Here is a 22,297-nt window from a genome sequence, read left to right on the forward strand (position 1 = left end):
GCTGGGCCCGTGTGTGTTTTTCCCAACGCCGTGTACCAGGCACAGACCGGCACACTGATAGCTGTTGAACAAGACTGTAGAGTAGATCAAGGAATAAACGAGCGTCCCTTCTCTGGCTCCACTGTATCACCCAGGGAAGTCCAGGTTTGTTGGACCTTAATTCCCATCATTACTCTTCACACGTCCGTGCTCCAGGAATGCAAAACTCCTCGCTCTTCTTCCCACAGCTCCTGCACTTTTCTGCCTTGATGGTTTTATTATGCAACTACTTAAAATATTTCGTAAACGAAGGAATGAAGGACTGGTCCTAAATCATACCCAGTCTTCAAGGCCCGTATCAAATGGGCCGTACCTGCCATGAAGCGTAAACGATAGCCCCAGCTGGAATTAATTTCGCCTGCTCTCTGGCTTTCATAGCGTTTTCTCTGTAACCACTGAAGGCATTTGTCACGTTTTACCTCTTTTTTTCACGTTTCTTTCTGCGTGTCTGAGTTTCTCTACGAAACCACGAGTTTCTTGAGGGCACGATCCATGTTCTCATCACCTCTGTAAATGCCACCGCGCGATGCTTCAGCGTAAGTGAGGTAAAAAAAATTGTTACGGGTTATTGATTCAAAGTGATTACGATTCTTCAAAGCACTTAAATGGTAGTTCCCTCTAGAGACACATGGAGGCGCCCTAACCAAGCGAAACGACACGGACTGCTCTCGGTGGATTCGTTTCTAAACTATTTTCTATTTATTCTTTAATATTTATTTTGAAATTGAAGTATTGTTGATTTACAAGGTTGTGTTAATTTCTGCTGTAGAGCAAAGTGATTCAGTTATACATATGTACACACATTCTTTTTTTAAAATATTCTTTTCCATTATGGTTTATCACAGTATATTGAATATAGTTCCCTGTGCTAGACAGCAGGACCTTGTTTATCCATCCTGTATATAATAGTTTGCATCTGCTAATCCCAAACTCCCAATCCACCCCTCCCCCACCCCCCTACCTCTTGATAACAAGTCTGTTCTCTATATCCATGAGTCTGCATTTCTAAACTATTTTAAAGATGATGGGGTCCCTTCTGAATTCTGTCTCACTGATCATCATATTGACCAGCTGTGGATGACAGGAAAGAAATGTAAGAGACGATTTAGCGGGTAACGCAAGAGAGTTAATAAATTAAAAACAAAGATTGCATCTGGTCAGAGAGACAAGGTGAAACACAACGCCTGCTTTCTCTGAATGAGGGGCCCTGTGATGGCAGACTGTGGATATAATATTGATATCGTGGGCCTCCAAATAAAGAAGGGCTGGGGGCTGTGTCATGGAACGAATTGTGCCCTCTCAAAATTCATATGTTGAAGCCCTAACCCGCAATGGGGATGGTATTTGGAAATGGGGACTTTGGAGGTGCTTAGGTTTACTTGAGGTCATGAAGGAGGGGCCCCATGGTGGGTTTAGTGTTCTTATAAGAAGAGAGACCAGAGCTCTCTCTCTGCCATGTCTGGACACAGTGAGAAGGTGGCTGTCTACAAGCCAGGGAGAGGGCCCTCCCCCAAAACCTGGCCATGCTGGCACCCTGATCTCCAACTTCCAGCCTCAAGAACTGTAAGAAAATAAGTCTGTTGTTTAAAGCACCCAGTCTCTAGACTTTTGTTGGGCATCCCGAGCTGATTCAGATGGGCTGTGTGAATGGGAGGGGCTGCCTTTCAAACCCTCTTTCCTGTCAAGGAAAGATCGATATTTAGATAAGAAAATGCTGAAACATAAATCAGGAATAAACAGCGGGATTTCAATCCCCTATCAGATCTTCTGATTTTGTTTTCTTAAAGTATACGTGGTGTTTTGAAGACCTATCATACGCGTAATAAAGGAGCACCGTTAGCTTTTTCTTTCATAATGGGCGTGTTGGTGGCAAATCTCTTTCATTAGTTTGTTTGGACCAGAATTTTATTTCTATTTTTGAATGTAATTCTTTCCATTCTTAATGTTGGGACATTATGTGGGAAATGGGCTCCGAGAGCTCTGTCACCTGGGCTAAATTTATTTATTTTTTTCACTATTGGTCTAAATGTGCAAAGCATTAATTATAATTAATCCAGGGATGTCTATACAACAATAGCCATAGAATACTTCGGCATGCCTGGATTTACATGTGTCAAACCATCGCTTTCCTGATCCCTCCTCACTATGCTGTACTACTGTAAGGACTTTACAGTTTTTAATTTGCATGTTTATTTATTTGGATAAACTGAATTTGAATAAGCTGAACATATTGGTAGAATTCAAAGGCGCAATTTAAAATTAAGGTGGTTTATGGACTTCCCTGGTGGGCCAGTGTTTAAGTAAGACTTCACGCTTCTAATGCAGGGGACACGGGTTCGAGCCCTGGTTGGGGAAGTTCTGCATGCTGCGAGGTGCGGCCAACAAACAAACAGACAAATAAGGTGGTTTACAAGCTGAAATAGAAACTCCTCCTTTCCATCCTCCAGCCCACCTCCCAGCTCCGTCCACCTTCCCAAACGGGCTGTCCTGCCTCTCTATGTGTGGGTGTCTGTGTATAATCGTACTCTGCATACAGATGGGGCTGAGTTTCACATCTGGGTCAATATAGTGTAGCTGTGATAACATAAGCGTCTTCTTCCTCATCCTTCTCCTTGGAAAAGGCAGGAACCTCAGGGAATGCTTTGAACTTCCGCACGCAAGGAGTTGGTGAGGGGGTACTGAACGGATTATCACTAGATCTTAAGAAATAAAGAGGGCCCAGTTTATAGCTAAGTCACAGATCTTTTCTAAATGTATGTAATTTATAACGTGTAATATAAACTTAGAATAATACAGTGTAAAATTTTAAAACCTGCTTTTTCCCCTAATAAATGATAAATACTTCCATGACACTGAATATTCTACAAGTGACTTGAATAGCAGCATGCTATTTATGATACCGCTTTACTGTAACTTATTTAACCAATCGCTCTTGACAGACATTTAAATTCTTCCTAATTTTTAGTATGAAAGTAATACCACAGTGAACAACCTTTTGCATAAATCTCTCTGCACATTTCTGGTGTTTCTCTAGGATGAATTCCTAGAAGCAGAGTTGCTGGATCAAAGGATAAGAATGTATTTGATGGCCTCTGGTACTTGTTGCAAAATTGTCCTCCAGAAGTATGGTTCTTCTGGGCTCAAGTTTTTTAAAGAGAAAATGTATTTGACCTATAGGATCAGACTTGGTAATCACCTATTGATATAGTTCATTTGCTCCGCAGAGATAAAAACACCCACTGGATGCCCTACCTTGTACATGTACATCCAGCCTCGTGGGTTGAACAGTTTCTTGGGTATTTTAAAGACCTCCTCTGCATTCATCACAGCGAAGGGAAATGTGGCCGAGATGGGGATAGGCAGGGTGTGCACAGGGAGATCTTAGAATCAATGTTACTTTACTGTATCGTTCAATGATTCCAGACAGTTCACAGGTTGATTAGCAAAAACTTCAGAGAAAGACCCAAATGTTAAAACTTTGAGGTTACATTATCTTTGATTTAAGAAACAAGTTTACAAAATGCTTATTTCAGTAAGTAGGCAATCTCAGTAAGTTACACCCCTTTGGAACACAGGCCGTGTGGTCCTCCTGGCCCACATAGCATCCTCTCCTCTGTCCTCAACTCATGGGAAAGGGATCTCTTTCCCTTTGTCTGCACTGTCTTTTTTTTTTTTTTTTTTTTGTGGTACGTGGGCCTCTCACTGTTGTGGCCTCTCCCGTTGCGGAGCACAGGCTCCGGACACACAGGCTCAGCGGCCATGGCTCACGGGCCCAGCCACTCCACGGCATGTGGGATCTTCCTGGACCGGGGCATGAACCCGTGTCCCCTGCATCGGCAGGCGGACTCTCAACCACTGCGCCACCAGGGAAGCCCATGCACTGTCTTTTATATACGAAGGAAATGCCTCTGACCTTCTGCAGTAAGATATGCCCCCTTGATTTTTTTCTTTTTTGTAAAAACGTTGCTCATACCCATCTGTTGCCTTCTGTCCTCCTTCCCGCTTCCCCGTGGTGACTCTGCCATCACCCCTTCCATCACCCCATTAGCAATGGCTCTCACCATTCTCAGCCCGGTGTATTGATAAAAGAAAACGAACTGAGTCTGGAATCAAGACATCCAGGTTCTAGTGATACTTGTCTATTCGTCTATCAGACGGTAGCATGAAGCGAATTGGGGTTGTTAGAGAAACTCCAGAGCTGGACTGAATGTGGTTAGAGCAGCAAAACCACATTTTACTGAGGACTGTTGCAACAGGGGAAAGACCTGAGTGCGGAACCAGGCTCAATTCCAAGTCCAGCGTGAGCAAGTGGGAATTTACAGCCCAGGAGTGGGTGTGGGTTGGTGGATGGAAGATTCCTAAGAAAAAACATCAGGGGTTGGTGGGGGGATGCTGGCTAACCCACCTTAACGGGATTCTTGCCAAGGGCAGGCCGGGGTGATCAGATATTGCCTGGGGGCTGGTGAAGGATGAGGATCCTGGTCAGATATCGAGGATGATCAGATATGGAGGGCGGGGGATTCTAGCTAAACCAAATTAGCAGGATTCTTGCTAAAACTGGACAATGCAGAGATGAAGATGGAAGTCCTAAAGTTGAAGCCTGGAAAAGCTCAGGGGAGCCTGGGTAGAGTTTAAGCAAGGAGGGATCTTTGTCCGGATGTTTTTTCAAACTGTCTTGAGAAGCCCCAGGGGTTCTGAGGAGAGGCCTTGGGACTGTGGGTTGTAAGAGAGTGGAGCCGAAGGCCAGAGCAGACAGCCCTAGCCTCTTGCCCAGCCCCGCAGTTCCACTCGTACCTGTGTGATATACTGGGCTCTAGCCACAATTCCTTAATTAAGTCAGTAGAATGAAGAGCATTAATCTAGATGTGTGAAGACCCTTGCAGACACATAGGATTTGGAGTCAGCCTCCAGCAAGCTAAGTACTTACTTTTCTTCCTAACAGACATCCCAGGGAACTTTGCATGAAAGGGAGAGAGGCTTTTTATGAATTACAGAAACTCACGATGCTCAGTCTGCCCCTTCCTTCTGTCACACGCATCAAGGACAGACCCTTCTGAAGCACATTTACACAGCCAGCACCGAAACTCTCTCGCTTCCCAGGGATAAGTGTTCATCGTTGCTCCTGACTTGCATTTTAGGGCGTCCGTCCTCTGCGGGAGGCCCTGATCATTCATCCATTTCCACAGCGCATGCTGTAGTATGATTTAGCGCCTGTTCTGCAGAAGAGGAAACTGGGACACAGAAGGGATGAACAACTGACCTCAAATAGCACGGATTGTTTCTCGGGGTGGAGGGTGAGTGAATCAGGGCTGGCGCTTCCCCAAACCAGTTCCCTTCCTGCTAAATGCCACCCTGCTGTGGAGAGACTCATTTCTCTTTTCTCTTGATGGAACCCGGAGTCTTCTCTCATTTTATTTTCTTCCACTGGGAAACCAGCCAATCACAGTTTGGCCACAGTGGCCAAGGAGGCAGCCTCTGGGCTTGAAAGGCGGGACTCAGAGCTGAAAGATGCACCTTCTAGAGCTCTGGGAGAGCGATGACACCTCTCCTGTGTGGCTGAGTAAAAGGAGGAGATGGTCAGTGAGGTTTGGCCACGTTGCCCCACCCTGACCTCATCTTTCATTGCCATGGGGACAGTCATGGGCTGCAACACAAGGACATCATGGAATAACCTGGACACAACCTAGCTGTTGACTGAGTCTCAAATAACATTTAAACTCGTCATCATCATTCATGACTTGAAAGCCCGGGCCCATTTCATTTGCAAGAGCTGAGTTTTTGTTTTGTTTTTAAAGGGAAAGGATTCTAGACTTCCAAAAGTTTAACTTTTAATGAATAGGCAAAGCCCAAAGAACTCAAAGAACAAGGGTTATACCATAAGAGCTTCCTAAATGTTTCCATTTTGTGGCACACATAGAAAACTATATAATACCGTGTTTGTAGAGTACACTGGGTAATGCAACTGGCCACCAACTCAGGGTGACAGTCCACCTCGAGCTCCACCTGGCCACCGAGAGGCAGAAGGGATCAACATCCTGTCCCACCTGTAAAGAAAAGAATGTTGCCTGCCATTCCAGTTCTACAAGGATCAAGCCATTAGCCACTGCAGTGCGCCCTGGGAGGATTTCAGGATGTAGAAACCCGGGAAGCATTCTGTGCTTTGATGACATGGCCCCTAGAGAGTTAAGATGCATATCTAAGGAAAATTTTTGATGCTCTTGGATTGTTGCGTCTTCCTGAATATAGAAAAGCACTAAAATCATTAACTTGAGGTATCTGGGGTTTTTTTGTGTGTGATTAGCAGGAATCTTTTACCAAGATGTATGTTCGACTATATGTATTTCCAGCCAAAAAAATTTGTACATATCCTGACTCCTCTTCTACCTCTTCAAAGCAGTTCCTCAGAGCTGTCTGAGAGGCTGTCCCCAGGGCTATAGTCCTCAGTTTAAGGTCCCCAGGCAAAACTTAACTCACCACTTTTACATTGCGCATTTCTCTCTCAGTCAGCACACCCATCCTGGTAACAGCCCACCATCAGGAAGCTCTGCCAGATAAACAAGAGTTGGGGACAATCGCAGTGATGTGACCGTGACATTTCCCATTAAAAAAAAAGACAAAAATAACATCTAGACAGCAAAGAATAGACTGAGACTCTGATGTGGATACCCTGGACAGGGCTTTTCCTGGGGGAGTCTTGAGGGGACTGGAAGTAAATTTTTTAAAATTCAGGATAGGACCACGGGGAGGCGGGGAGAGGGGGCACCACCTCACACCCATTAAGGTGGTTGCTTAAAAAAAAAAAAACATAAAATAAAAAGTGTTGGGCTTCCCTGGTGGCGCAGTGGTTGAGAGTCCATCTGCCGATGCAGGGGACGCGGGTTCGTGCCCCGGTCCGGGAAGATCCCACATGCCGCGGAGCGGCTGGGCCCGTGAGCCACAGCCGCTGAGCCTGCGCGTCCGGAGCCTGTGCTCCACAATGGGAGAGGCCACAGCAGTGAGAGGCCCGCGTACCGCAAAAAAAAAAAAAAAAAAAAAAGCGTTCCTGAGGATGTGGAGAAATTGGAACCCTTGTGGGCTGTTGGTGGGGATGTAAACTGGTGCAGCCAGTGTGGAAAATAGTATGGCGGTTCCTCAAAAAGTTAAAAATAGAACTACCCTGTGATTCAGCAGTTGGACTTCTGGGAATGCAGCCAAAAGAATGATAAGCAGAGTCTTGAAGAGATATTTGTACACCATGTTCATAGCAGCATTATTCACAATAGCCAAAAGGTGGTAACAAACCAAGTGTCCATTGACAGATGAATGGATAAGCAAAATGTGATGTATACACATGGTGCAATATTATTCAGACTTAAAAAGGAAAAAAAAATCCTGACACATGGTACAATATGGATGTACAATATGGAGGACATTATGCAAAGTGAAATAAGCCAGTCCCTAGAAGACAGATACTGCACAATTCCACTTACATGAGGTACCAAGAGGAGTCAGATTCATAGAGACAGAAAGTAGAATGAGGGTTGCCAAGGGCTGGGGGAAGGGGGGTGGGTGGAAAGTTGTTGTTTAAAGGGTGTCAAGTTTCAGTTTTTCAAGATGAGAAGAGTTCTGGAGATGGATGGTGTCACAATATGATCGTACTTAATGCCACTGGACTGCACATTTAGAAATGCTTTAAGATAGTCAATTTTATGTTACATGTATTTCAGCACAACTTAAGAAAAAATTCAACATATGGGATAAAAAAAACCAAGATAAGTTTGGGAGGATCTCAGACAGAAAGGGCTTGTGTCTTGATTTTCTATAAAAGCCCAAGGAGGCTACAAGCCTTGGAGAGAAGTCACCTTTACTAAAGCAAGTGACATCTCTGCAGAGGCTCATAGGACAGAAGGTGGCCCCTTCTCTATCCCCCTACATCTTCTGGCTTAAGGACCTCCCCTGTGGAGAGAAGCAGGAGCAGGAAAACCCCGATGTGACTGACCCAGAGCGACTGGGAAGTTATTGAATTGACTCAGGTCGCCTGGAATTGACTAGATCAGTTTCCGCTATGAAGACAGAAATGATGCTATGGAAACGTATAGAAAGCACATCCTTCCACATTCGAGGTCATGATCCTAAAACACACAGAACAAAACAGAAGAACATATGCCAGGAAAAAATAGGACCGTGACTGGATTTGCCCCGGAGCTCTCGGCCATCTGGCCTTGACTGTAATGGTATCTGTCACATCCTTTCCTTCGTGTGGTCTTACCCAGATGAACTTCCTCAGTAGAGGTGACTGGTAAAAAGGGGCCCAATGTGAGTTATCATTTGAGTCACCCATGGGTACAGAAGCCTTTCCCATTTTACAGGGTCCAAGAGTGGTTGCTGTGTGTGATCGATCCTGATAGAAAGTTTTAGATTTTGTGAACTTTTGTCAGAGCGTAGCAAATTTTTTAAAGATTATGCTTGAATGTTTTATCGCAACCGGTATGCCCCAAACGTCACCAAAGGGTCAGCCTCATAACACATTGATGCTTATACTGCAGTATGGCTGTGCTTTTATCTTGCTTTTCTAGAAGAACTTCTTTCCTAGGTTTTCCCCCTGAGCATTTCTGGGCCTTTCCAAGGATCTGTGCTGGCTTGCCCACCTCCCCCGGGCCTCGTGCAGGACTCTGAGGTGGGTCCCAGCCACTGCCACCACGGTTGCCTCCTCTTCCTGTGCGGGTTTCTAGAACAAGGAATTCCCTCCGCCTTCCACCCAAGGTGCGCACGAACTCTTCCCTTGCCCCCTTCCGCCAAAGTGACAGCTCGAGTCAGGTTGTCACTTTGGCAAGACTATTTTTAAGAGAGTATAACACAGAGAGTAATATCGGGATGGTGACAGGCACAGGGCGCGGAGTAGATATTGGTGGAATAAATGAATTATGCTCACAGCCTGTGAGGCAGAATCCAACCTACCCTTGAACCAATCCCGACCCCCTGGTCTGGGCCCAGCTTTCTCCTTCAAGGGACCCGAAGGAGGAAGCTGTTTCTCCAGCTCTCCCTCCCTCCTTCTGGGCTGCTTCCATGGGTGATGGGCAGTGCGTGTGCCCACCTCTTACTCATGGGGGGCCAGGGTCTTGCCCAGTGGCCACCAAGGGGATGCAGTGGCCCAAACCCAACCCCTTCTGAGTCTTCAATCTTGGACAACCTGGTGGCTTTCACAGCCTCTCCTTTCCCCACATCCTACCCCACTAAGAATAAACAACTCACAAATACAACAGCAACAAAAACACCACACATTCCAACCAAAGGATAAGCAGTAGTTCCTGTAAAACAACCTCTCACCCTGTTAGCATTGCTCTCCAGTCACCATTTGTTGGTTCCAACCACCCCTTTCCCAATCAGTGGGAGAAAATGAAAGTTCTTAGCATTCTTTTCCTTTTCTGGCCATCCTTTCCCACCTCCTTGCGCGCTCTCTCTGAGGTTGGGCGCGCTGTGTCAGGCGGAGGCCTTGATGCCTCTTTTGTGTCAAAAAGGAGAGAGGGCATGTCTGCTGTGGAGGTGCTTAGGTCAAGGCCCTGGGAAGCCTTTTCCTTTGGCCCCTACCGGTCCCTGGCGCTGGGCCAGTGCTGCTCTGAGGGGCAGGGGTGGGGACGCCGGGTAGAGAGGTGGCCCCTCAGACGGCTGGACGGGGGGTGCCTGGAGCACAGACGTTCCCCCCTTGTTTCCAGCGCCAGCGGGGCCTCTGTCCCCTCACGTCCGGTCATGCCAGCTCTGTTTATGAAAGGACTTCTTCATTTGGGGCCAAGTAGCCTCCGCTCCACCCATCCTGGCTCCCCAGACCAGGCCATGACTGTGGGACCAGGTAATCACCCTGTGGTCTGGGGTGAATTTTAAGGCAAGTTTGCTGGGGGAGGGGGGATGGAGCCTGGGTTTCTGGCTACGTTTGTTCCTTCAGTTGACATCCCTACTCGGACCTGGAGCTGGGTGTCAGGCTAGGGCCAGTCTTTTTGCCCCTCTCTTTGGGGGCCAAACAGAGATGCCAGAAGGCGTCCCAGATTTTCCGGACCATACGTCATAATGTCCCAGGCCGTTCAGGTACTGGGACGCAGGCCACTGTGGTAGCAATGGTTTTGCCTCTTTACTTCCTAAAACTCCTCCTTCCTAAGTTCAAACCCCAGTAGGAAGTTTTTCCAACCAAGATCTTAAAGTTTATCGAAAGCATCTATAAGTTCTCCCTCCACTGCATCCAGCAGTCGATGTGTAATGGATTCTGTGACCTCACGCAAGTGCTGAATGAGGGTATATGGAAGATCCAGAAGGTAAAGGAGCAGCGTGGGGTGCCCTAGCCTCGGTCCACGGCAAACCGCCCGGATAGCATCCTCTCAGTTGAACTTTCCTAGGCTTCCTTTTCCTCAGGCGTGATCGCAGCCTGGCGGATTCTTCTCGGCGTGTGAGTGGACGTTGGTGTGTGTCAACGCGTGGGCAGCCTTTTGTCTGGATTGCCAGGCCCACTCAGGCCTTCCTCCCACTAGCATTTGGGTAGGAGGACAAACAGACTCACTCCTGGCCGAGACTTCATACAGATGTCTCGTTTGCTCCTCGAGATGTCACGCCAGCGCGGTGCCTCGTCTGGCTTTTGTATAATGCCCTGTGTTCCGGAAACACAGACACCTACACCACAGCAGGCTTCCCAGAGCAGCTGGGTGTCTGTGGATGCCCCAAATAGCAGCTATTTCTCAAACAAATAAAGCAAGGATGGAGTGATGTTTTAAAGGGGACTTTTCATCAGGAAAGAAAATATAAGTTGATGTTTCTACTGATTCGATGACAGAGATACTTCCATGCAAAGTGAAAAAATACAGGCATGGCGGGTCCCGCACGTCCTTGGAAGGATGCAAGGTGGGGAGGAAGTGATGGGCTGCTGAGGCAAGGCCAGCAGGTACTGAAGAGAGTTAATGCTTTCCCTTGAGGAGGGAGGACGCTCGTGTGCTTTTTATTCTGCTGGAGCAGCGCCGGGTACCTGGAAAGGGACAGGGGCCGAATGCAGAGAAGACAGTCGAGGCTGGATTCTAGTTGTTTCTGTTCAGAGATCTCCCTAAGATGTTCCCGAGGTTCTCTCTCCAGCTGTGGTTCAAAATGCAGCCAGGTGATCCAGAGTGGGTGTGAGGTTCCACAGCAGCCCCCTCTCCTTGCACCTGCCTTTCCTTTTTGGAGGTCAGAATGCCCCCTCGTTATCATTCCTCATCCCCGCAGAAAAGTGGGTGGGAGAGAGGGTGTGACTGCAGAATTCCAGAGGGTCTCTGTTAGGAATCAGCCATACTCCCAACACTTTCTTACACAGTGAACAGTTTTCCTCCCAGCTGGCATGGCTTTGGGTGATCAAGGAGTCCTCTTTCTAGACGCTCCATATCTGTTCAGCAGGGCAAGGTCCTGCTGCTTCTTTTCCTCCCTCTAATGGCCTTTTCTCCCCCTATGAATAGCAACGATGATCATTAAGGTTATTCACTCAGTCAGTGAATGTTTACAAGCACCTGGTTATACTGGGCACTGTTCTCTGGGGAGATGCCTGTCATAAAACCCGACTCGTGCATGGCGCTTTACAGTTTACAGAGTGCGTTCAGTTCCGATTAGATCACCTAATCTTTTCTTTTCTTTATGCATTTTAAACATTGTGGTAAAGGACACATAACACAATTTACCATCTTCACCATTTTTAAGGGTACAATTCCGTAGGTGTTGCTGTGAAACTAATCTCCAGAACTTTTTCACTTTGCAAAACTGAAACTCTACCCATTAAACAAGAACTCTCCTTTGCCCCTCCCTCCAGCCCCTATCAACTGTCTGCTTTCTGTCCCTATGAATTCGATGGCTCTTGGTTCGTCATATAAGTGAAATCACTCAGTATTTGTCCTTTTGTGTCTGGCTTGTTTCACTTTGCATAATGTCCTCAGGGTCGTTCATGTTGTAGCCTGTGCCCTGATCTTTTCTAAACCTCTATAGCAACCCTTCCAGTTGGGGTTCCATGCTTCACAGGTGAGAAAATGGAGCCTCAAAGCAATTAAGCGATTGCTTGGGGCCACATAGCTAGTGTAGTGGGCTGAATAATGTCTCCCAAAAAGCTGTGTCCAAGCCCTAACCTGCAAATGTGACCTTACTTGGAAATAAAGACCCTTGTAGGGTCTTTGCAGATGTCATCAAGTTATGGATCTCGGGTTGAGATCATCTTGCATTTTGGGTTGGGCCCTGAGTCTAATGACTGATGTCCCTATAAGAGCAGGGAGAGGAGGACTGAAATCCACAAAAATGGAAACACAGGGAAGAAGGCCAGGTAAGTGAGGGGCTGGTCACAGCTCTCCTGCAGCCCCGGCCTTCCCTACCCTACTCTCTGCTGCAGGGGGCTGACCTGTATGAACGGATCCACAGGCTCTCCTGTCCCCTGGCTTCCAGGTGGGGGTGAGGCAGGTGAGGTCAGCAGGCTTATCCGCCTGCTTGGCTCTCCTCCCACGAGGTCACTTGGCCAGAAGTCACTGCCCCTCCGAGCCTCTCTTCCTGGAGTCCGGCATGAAGTCCCTCCCTCCTCTGTCCGGTCGCCACTGTAACTCTTCTCCCTGGCCCCCAATCACACCTTTGAGCTAATCCTTTAGCGATCAAACCCTAATCACCCTTCTGGGCCACGTGACAGCTCTTTCCTCTTGGAACCCTAAGTAACACAAACCACTAGAATATGAACTTCATGGGGGCACCTGTTTTTTACCTATTTTTGTGCTGTATCCCAGGAGCCTCGACTAGTAAACCTTCCTGGTAAACCTTTCAGCAGGAAATCTTTGCTGAATGAACTGGATATGGAATACTCAGGTAGGCGCTAGGCCTATCTACATTGTCAGTTCCCAGCATTTATTTTCTCCTTTATAGAGAGAACACTTTTAGGCAACTTCAGATTTTAAATATGACTTAAGCAGTATTGTTAATAAAGCGTACGCTCATTTTTGGGCCCCCTCGCCCACCATCCTGCATTTGGCTGGAAGAGCAGGGCCTACGGAGACATGACGGGTCCACGATCGTGTGGCTGGAGAACACTGATGTTCCTTCTGCTATTACAATAGTCTGAACCCGATCTGCCGCCCCACTGGCTTCCACACGTGTCTTATTTCCCTGCAGACTCTTAGATGGAGCGGCTGACACCAGCCGTGTTGGTCTCCTCTACATCCTCCCCTGCTAGGGCCTCCAATGTCCTTCCCTTGCCGGCACTAGGCTTCTCTTCCTGATGGTCCCGGACGCCACCTCTATTTAAGGAGCCAAAGGTCTCTCTCCATGTCTCTCTCTCTGAGCTCTGTGTTACACTTGACCTACTCTAGCTTGTCCTCTCTCTTCTGATGAGCTTTCTCCTCTCTCAGCTGTGGTCCTTTCAGTTTCCTTCTGCTCTTTCTGCATGAGAAGTCGTTGCCTTGAGGGCCAGGGTGCAGCCGCTGTTGCCCTGCATGCCCACAGCCCTCCAGCCAGGAGATGTTCATTTGTTCTGATTCTTCTCCCTCCGCCTGGTGTCTGCCCTTCTTTTTTTGTTTTTAAAGGGCATATCCTTTTTAAAAAAAAATATGTATTTATTCATTTATTTATTTGGCTGTGTTGGGTCTCAGTTGTGGCACACGGTATCTTAGTAGCAGCATGCAGGGTCTTTCGTTGTGGCATGTGGGCTTCTCTCTAGTTGTGGCGCATGGGCTCAGTAGTTGCAGTGCATGGGCTCCAGAGCACACGGGGCTTAGTAGTTGCGGCACACGGGCTCTCAAGCATGCGGCTTAGTTGCCCCACGGCATGTGGGATCTTAGTTCCCTGACCAGGGATCAAACCCACATCCCCTGCATTGGAAGGCAGATTCTTAAGCACTGGACCACCAGGTAAGTCCCATGGTGTCTGCCCTTCTTGCTCCTGGTTTCACGTGGATGTAAGCTGGCCCCACCACTGAGTCCCGTTCCCTCTGCTGTGTTCTAGATCTTGTGCAAAACTGAATCTTCCCAGGCAAGAGGGTCTGTTACCCTTGATGTTGTCCCTTAATGGGTACTTGGATTCCTCAAGCAATAGTTACCACTTGGTGTATTAGTCAGGGTTCTCCAGAGAAACAGAACCAATAGGATCTATCTATCTATCTATCTATCAAAAGATTTATTATGTGGGATTGGCTTATGCAATTACAGAGGACGAGAAGTCCCACAATTTGCTCTCTTCAAGCTGGAGACCCAGGAAAGCCAATGGTTGTTCCTGTCCAAGTCTGAAGGCTCAGAGATAGAACCAGGAGTGTTGATGTCCAAGGGCAGGAGAAGACTGTAATCCCAATTCAATCGGGCAGTGTGAATTTTCCCTTGCCTTTTTGTTCTATTCAGGACTTCAATGGATTGGATGAAGCCCACTGCATTGGGGAGGGGGGATCTTCTTTACTCAGGCCACCAATTCAAATGCTAATCTGTTCCGGAAACGCCCTCACAGACACACCCAGAAATAACCAGATATCTGAGCATCCCTTGGCCCAGTCAAGTTGATACAGAAAAGTAAGCTTCAGACTGGAATATCTGCCTTTCTCCTCCACCTTGATTGAGAGTCAGGCCCTGCCCTGGACTAGAATTCACAGTGGATGCTGATTTCACTTTCTTCGGAAAAATTTTCTGCTTCCTGGGAAGAGGCACCTTCACTACTGTAGAAGCCAAATGATGGTGCTTCTGATTTCCAAGAGTCCTAGATTCTGAAGATCTATCTGACCTGAGAATGAAGGCTTGGGGATGATGGCAATATATTTATTTCTCTGATGGCAGAAGGGACCGTGAGTCAAATTTCTTTTTATCTCTCATAAAGAAACCATGTTCTGTTCTCTCTGAGACAGGGCTGCAGGAGGCATCAGAACCTTTTAAACTTGGGGCAGTCTGTGTGCAGCAGCATGGCACAGTTGTCTCCGCAGGTGTGCCCTTGTTATCTGGACAGTCTAGCTCCTCAGAGGGCCATCTCTCAAGAAGAGGGTTCCAGGCTCCACTAGGTCTGGGAAATGCTAAGTGAAAGCAAAGTTATATAGGCTGCTTTATTGCAGAACTTCTCAGAGTCCTTAATTTGCTAAATCAGCCATTGAGTCAGTATATACCTCTCTACCACCCACTGTGTGTATGATGTCGTAGGAGGTGCTGGAAACCTGGGGATGAGAAGGTTGATATGAAGCTTACATGCCAGTAGCAGCTAGACAGGAAATGACTACCTCTCCACTGAGAATGCGGTTGTGGTGACCGATAAGCACTATAAAGGAGAAAAGCCCGCTGTTGTGAGGGTGCTTATCTCTAGGTCCTAATCGGTCTGGGGAATCCTGGAGCGCCTTTTCTGGGGAAATGACGTTCAAGATAAGACCTGAAGAAGGAAAGGCTGTGGACCGGGAGGAAGCAGTCTGGGTGCAAAGACTTTTACACAGGAGGGCGGTTTATGCAAATGTCTTGAGTAGGAAAGGGCTGGGCGTCTAGGCCTTGTTTTGAAAACAAATCAGATCTCAAATCAGGGAACTCCTCCCTCTACACTGCTTTCCACCCTCCCGTGTGTTGTGGGATCAGCACTTGGCTTTGGTTTTATAGAAGGATCCCTAGCAGGGGGTTCGGGAGGCTCGGGCTGCGGTTGCCACCAGTCAGTAATTGGCAGAGAGACGGTGCCCTAACTTCGCTGAACCTTGTGTTTCTTGCCAATAAATTCAGGGGTGGACAACGTGATTCTGAAGATCCCTTCCAGCTGTGGTGTGCTGTGGTATCTTGGGAATGCGCCTCATTTTCTTAGGGTAGAGAGAGAAGGGCAGTCGAGCTCATATTAAACAGGGGAACTTTGAGGCTAGGAGGGAAATCCTTCAGTACTGTGGAGGGTGAGATAGAAAAATGCAGCATGGTGACCATCCTAAGGCCTGAGGTGACCCAGTCAGGAGTTCTGTAGTCACTGGGGCCTCACTGTGCTTTTATCATTCATCGAAGAGCTGCTACTTACCAAGTGCTCTGGGGCATGCAGGGCCTTGCTGTGAGTCCAGAGGGCAACCTGGAAGGGGTGTCCTCACCCCACGTGCTTTCTTCCTTCAAAGGCAGGATTGCCAGGGACATGAAGCCTCAAGGGCTCTACTGGGGACAAAGGACTCTGATGGACACTGGACAGGCCAGAGGGCTGCCCAGGAGAGACTGGCATCTTTTCCTGCCAGCCCAGCCCCCATTCTGGGAGACCCTGGGGTGGGAACAGTGACCCAGAATCCGGGAGAACCCAGCAGGAGACTTTCAGAGGAGCATTTATTTTACAGAGTAAGAGACGTGCTCCGAATGCCAACCCAGTCCTATTTTTGAACTCCTGCAGGTCAGAAAAGAAGATGCCCTCCGTAGCACCAGCCTAGAAGTTAAGAACAAATAAGGAATGAAAACCATGATCTCCCAGGATCTCTGTTTCTCTCTTTTTCCACTTTCAATCTCTCTCTCCCCCCTCCCCCACCCCGCCCCTCCACATTTTTCTGCTTCTTGGAGTCAGATGCTTCGTTCCATCCTTCCTCCCTGTCCCAGAAAACAGACACTGGCTTTGCTGCTGCTCTCAGATTTCTTCACTGCAAGAACTTGGTGTGAAAAGCTTTCTCCCTGCTTAGAGGGAAGTAGAGCACTAGTCTTATCTTTGAGCTGTGGCTGGGAACATTCTGGGTGCCCACACCCACCCTGCCCCAGGCCCACGGCAGATACACGTCCTGCAAAGGTCCCTTTCTCCGTGGGGCCGGTGTGTTCATTTACTAGGGCCTCTGTCACAAAGTACCACATACTCTGTGGCTTACACACCAGACAGCTATGGTTTCACGGTTCTGGAGCCTGCAAGTCTGAGCTCAAGGTAACAGCAGGGTTGGTTCCTTTTGGGGGCGGTGAAGGAAGTGTCTTTTCCAGGCTCTCTTCTTAGCTTGTCCACGGCCGTCTTCTCTGTGTCTCTTCATATCATTTTCCGTGTGCGTGTCTGTGTCCACATTTCCCTTTCTTATAAGGCCACCAGTCACATAGGACTAGGGCCCACCCTAATGACCTCGTTTTGACTTGATTATCTCTTTGAAGACCTTATCTCCAAGAAAGGTCCCATTCTGAGGTACTGGGAGTTGGGACTCCAACATATGAATTTGCAGGAGATACAATTCAACCCATAACAGCCAGTACGTTTTTTTTTTTAATTAATTAACTTATTTATTTACTTTTGGCTGCGTTGGGTCTTTGTTGCTGTGCGTGGGCTTTCTCTAGTTGTGGCGAACGGGGGCTACTCTTCGTTGTGGTGTGCGGGCTTCTCGCTGTGGTGGCTTCTCTTGTTGCAGAGCACGGGCTGTAGGCGTGCGGGCTCAGTAGTTGTGGCTCGCTCTAGAGCACAGGCTCAGTAGTTGTGGCGCATGGGCTTTGATGCTCCGCGGCATGTGAGATCTTCCCTGACCCGGGGCTCGAACCTGTGTCCCCTGCATTGGCAGGCGGATTCTTAACCACTGCGCCACCAGGGAAGCCCAACAGCCAGTAAGTCTTAAACTTCAGTGTACCTATGGCTTCCCTGGGGGCTTATTAAAAATTGGATTGCCAGGACTTCCCTGGTGGTCCAGTGGTTAAGATTCTGTGCTTCCAATGCAGCTTCCAATGAGGCGAATGTGGGTTCGATCCTCGGTCGGGGAACTAAGATCCTGCATGCTGCGTGGTGTGGCCAAAGAGAAAAGAAAAGAAAAGAAAAAAAACAAAAAAATGGAAGTGCTAGTGACAGCCCCACAGATTCTAATTTGATAGAACTGGGGTGGAGTTCAGGACTCTGTGTTTTCACAGCCCCCTGGGATAAGTGTGATGTGCCCCCTCTTCCCATAAACCCTCCCAGATTTCATACCATGAACTCAGCACTTCGCTTACTGAGGGCTTATGATGGTGTTGTACCCACCACCTCAAGCTGCAAAGAAATGACTTTCTTTTCTATCTAGCTTTTCCTAAGTCTCTACTGCAGGGCCAGGCCCCACTCACATGTCACCACACACCCTCTTTAATTTTCCACCCTTGTCACATCTGGAGGCTGCCAAGCCCACTTTGATGGCCATCATCCTCTCCTACTGGTGGGTGGATGGTGTGACTTGGGTTTGGGACTTTGGGGCCCAGCTCTCCTGCTTATTGACTGGTTGATCCCTGGGCCTCTCTGAGGCTGAGTTTACACACATCTGCATTGAGAAACTTCCTTGTCCATCCCAGAGGGCCCCTGACTGGATCGAAGGAAACAATGTTTGCAAAAGGCAGGGTACCTGGTATGTAGAGAGGGCAGAGTGGATACTGGTTACTATTATAATCCTCTTCCTGCTTCAGATGGCAAAATCCGATTTAACTCATTTCTGCAAGCCACATGTGCTATAAGGCAACAAGGAGAAAGTCTATCCCAGAGACCTCAGAGGCTGTCAGTTCCGGAAATGAAGATGGAGCCTCTCCTTCAAATGTAGCACCCAGTGTTGGCACGTGAGATCTGCAAGGTGTGCTCTGAAAACCTGTTTTAGAAATCCGCTGCCTGATGACTTCTCGCCTCAAAGAAACCTGCCCCTCAACTCCAAAATTGGAGGTATAATGGTTACACCAGGATGGCATAATGGTTACAAGCACAGGGTCTGGAGCCTGCCTGGTTTCAAGGGGCCAGTACCATCATCTCCTAGTTGTGCCACCTTTTGCAAGTCACTTAACTTCTCTGTGCCTTGGTTTCTTCATTTGTGAAACAGAGAAATAATAATTCTGTGATGGTTAATTTTATGTGTCAATTTGACTGGGCCAACGGTTGACCAGAGAGCTGGTAAAACTTTGTTTCTGGTGTGTATGTAAGGGTGTTTGGGGAAAAGATTAGCACTTGAATAGGTAGACTGAGTAGAGAAGATCGCCTTCACCCATGCAGGGGGGCCTCACTCAAGCTGCTGAAGTCTGAAGGGAGTAAGCAGGCAGAGGACGGGCGAGTTCACTCTCCCTCCTTGAGCTAGGCTGTCCATCTGCTCCTGCCCTGGGACATTGGGGCTTCTGGTTCTTGGGCCTTTGGACTTGGACTAGGACTTACACCATCTGTCCCCTGATTCTCGGGTCTTCAGGGTTGAACTGGAACCACACCATGGGTGTTCCTGGGTCTCCAGCTTGCAGAGAGCAGGTTGTAGGACTTCTCAGCCTCCATCATCAAGTGAGCCAATCCCTCATGATATCTGTCTGTCTATCTGTCTGTCACCTATTGGTTGTGTTTCTCTGGAGAGCTCTGACTAATACGATTACCTTCCTCACTGTGCTCATTGTGTTTTCTTGCTGTGTGACAAATGACCACAAAGGTAGCGACACCCAGTCACAATCCTGCAGGTCAGAAGTCAGGCAGGCTCAGTGGGACCCTCTGCTTAGGGGCTCATAGGCTGGAATCAAGACTGTTATCTGGAGGCTCTGGGGGTGAATCCACTTCCAGGCTTACTCAGATTGTTGGCAGAATTTGGTTCCCTGCAACTGTAGGACGGAAGTCCCTGTTCTGGGTTTACTGTCAGTCCAGGGCCTCTCTGGAGCGGGTTGAGTCAATGAGTGCATTGACTCATTCTTGTGCTTTGCAATTCTGAGACTTCCTCTTCTGCCCCTCATCTTAAGGGCTTATGTGGTTATATCGGGCCCACCCAGATCATCCAGGATAATCTATTTTAAGGTCAACTGATCACATCTGCAAAGTCCCTTTGTCATGTACGGTAACACATTCATGGACAAGATAGCATATTCATAATCTCAGGAATTAGTGCGTGGAATCTCTTGGGGTGCCATAATTCTGCCTACAACAAGGGTATTCCTTAAAGACTTTCCCCCTGGATCAGAGGTCAAGGTGTGTTTTACATACATACAATTTCACCTGCAACACATGCTGTAATATGTTTTGTTTTCTCTGCTCTTCAGCACAATCCACATCCAACTTGTGGATGCAGTGGATGGTAAAGCTGATCCCAAATCATCTATGTCAGCCTGCCTCTGTGGCTCAATTCTTGCAAAGCAGTGCATGGTTTGGGTGGAGTGGCTATTCTACCACCCCCCTCCAGCTCCAGAAATGGGTCCTTGTTTTCTAAGGTAGTCCCACCCTACCCCCAGGCACACTGATTAGTTCAGAGATGGGCATGTGGTCCATATCAGAAGGATGCTTAGGATCTTTGATCCAGTTGGGGGAAGGTATTCTCTTCTTGCTCTATGGGATGGAGGCAGTTTATCCCAGGAGCTGCTCGTGACCATCTTGTAACCAAAGAGGACAGAGCCCTTGGTTGAAACCAATACCAGGAAGACAAACAGGGACAAAAAATGAAAAGAAATATGGGTTTTTGGTGGCATTGTTGAACTGCTGGATCAACCCCTGCCTGAAGCCCACTCCACATTTGGGCTTTTCATTTATGTGAACCAATAAGTTCTTATTGTTAAAACCACTTTGAGTTAGATTGGCTCTTACTTGCCACCAAAAGTACCCCAACAGACAGAACTTTTTAAACAATATGGTGTTTTTACAGATTGGAGTAACGGATGGGGCCACCAAGAGAGGTGGGGTCTCCTGGGTTTTTCCTCCCCCCACCACACCGCAGGGACTGCAGCCATGGGTCCCTCTGAGTTGTAGTCGACAGTGGGGTGAGGAGTGGCCCTGGCAGAGCAGGAGGAATGCCCAGCTGGAGAGGCAGTGGTCAGACAGGGGGCTCTGGACCCCGCGCGGGCATCCCACCTCCTTCTGCTGTCACGCCTGCCCAAATGCACCAGAGGGGGTGACACTGAAGAGGGAAGGAAAGGCCGGTACCTGATTAATGTGAGTGACATGCTGGGCAGGGCCTGGCATGTGTAGCCCTGGGACAGAGCCACATGCCCTGTGTCCTCTGAGGTGGATGGGGCACCAGAGCAGGGGGTGAGTCACCAGAGAATAGACGTTTGCTTTTTCTCTTCTTCAGCAAGGTCTGTGTCTAAAAACCACCTCCTTGTTATGGGCTGAATTGTGCCCCCTCAGAATTCCTATGTTGAAGCCCTAACCCCCCAAACCTCAGAAGGTGACTGCGTTTGGAGATAAGGCCTTTACAGAAGGGATTAAGGTTAAATGAGGTCAGCAGAGTGGGCCTCTCATCCAACATGACAGGTGACCGTATAAGAAGAGGTGATGTGGACACACAGAGACACACCAGGGATATGCCCACAGAGGAAGGACCACGCAAAGACACTGTAAGAAGGTGGCCATCTGCAAGCCAAGGAGAGAGGCCTCTGGAGAAACCAACCTTGCTGACACCTTGATCTTGGACTTCCAGCCTCCAGAGCTGTGAGAACATAAATGTCCGTTGTTTCAGCCACCAAGTCCTTGGTATTTGTTACGGCAACCTGAGCTGACTAATACACCTGGATTGAATGGTGCTCCCCTAAAAGATATGTCCAGCAGAACCTGTGAATATCACCTTATTCAGAAAACGTATCTTTGCAGATGTAATTAGGTTAAGGATTTCGAGATGAAAACATTCCAGATTAACCAAGTGGACCATAAATCCAATGACAGAAGACAGAAAAGCAGAGGCGAAACACAGAGATGGCCGCGTGAAGGAGGTGGAGATCGGAATCACGCAGCTGCCAGCGAAGGATTGCTGGCGGCCCCCAGAAGCTAGGAGAGAGGCATGGAAAGGGTTCACCCTCAGAACCCCAGAAAGACCAACCTGCCAACACCTTGATTTCACACTTCCATCCTCCAAAACTGTGAGACAGTAATTTCCATTGTTTTAAGCCACCCAGTTTGTGGTCATTTGTTATGGCAGCGCTAGGAAACCAATACACAGGGGGACTCACGTTTGGGGCCCTCCGGGCTAGATTTAGTCCCGAGGAAGTGGCTGACCCCACCTCTAAGAGCCCAAGCCTCTTGTGCACAACTCTTGCCAGGTGGTGGACGGAGATGGCTGGTGGAATCAAGCAGGAACGGTTTCCAGCAGCGGTGCTCAGTGGCCTTCAAAAGCAAAGACATTTTAGACTTGATGTTTTTCTCTGCTCAGATGGTGTGGACCTCTTGGGGTGAGGAGGGAGAGGGAGAGCCCCATGAAGGAGATAAATGGATTTCCTGATAATTAGACAAGGTCTGAGTATTAATGGTAAAAGTAGAAGGGGTGTGACCATATGTGCACACTGATTGGAGCGCTTTTTACTGGTCACCCAGGGCTGGACCTGCCCCCGTAGGTCTGCTCTGGGCTGTGCTTTTGAACACGGAGATTCCTTACATCTCTATTTCTGCGATCCCTTCTCAAAAAAATGTAATTACGATTCAGGAATTCTGA

General features: G+C 48.1%; 1 long non-coding RNA gene across 3 annotated transcripts in view; it reads right to left on the reverse strand.

The window, feature by feature from the left end:
- Window positions 1-22,297, reverse strand: part of LOC149749961 (uncharacterized) — a 30,097-nt gene that overhangs the window by 2,244 nt on the left and 5,556 nt on the right. For 2 of the 3 annotated variants that reach the window (XR_016391924.1, XR_016391923.1), the window contains one exon: window positions 459-21,972. This is a non-coding gene — a long non-coding RNA (uncharacterized LOC149749961). The remainder of the gene's footprint in view (window positions 1-458; window positions 21,973-22,297) is intronic. The other variant, XR_016391925.1, reaches the window with a different exon arrangement.

This window comes from Delphinapterus leucas, chromosome 2 (assembly GCF_059928025.1).
Source record: "Delphinapterus leucas isolate spDelLeu-1000000601 "Yukka" chromosome 2, BTC_Dleu_Yukka2, whole genome shotgun sequence".
NCBI lineage: Eukaryota > Metazoa > Chordata > Mammalia > Artiodactyla > Monodontidae > Delphinapterus > Delphinapterus leucas.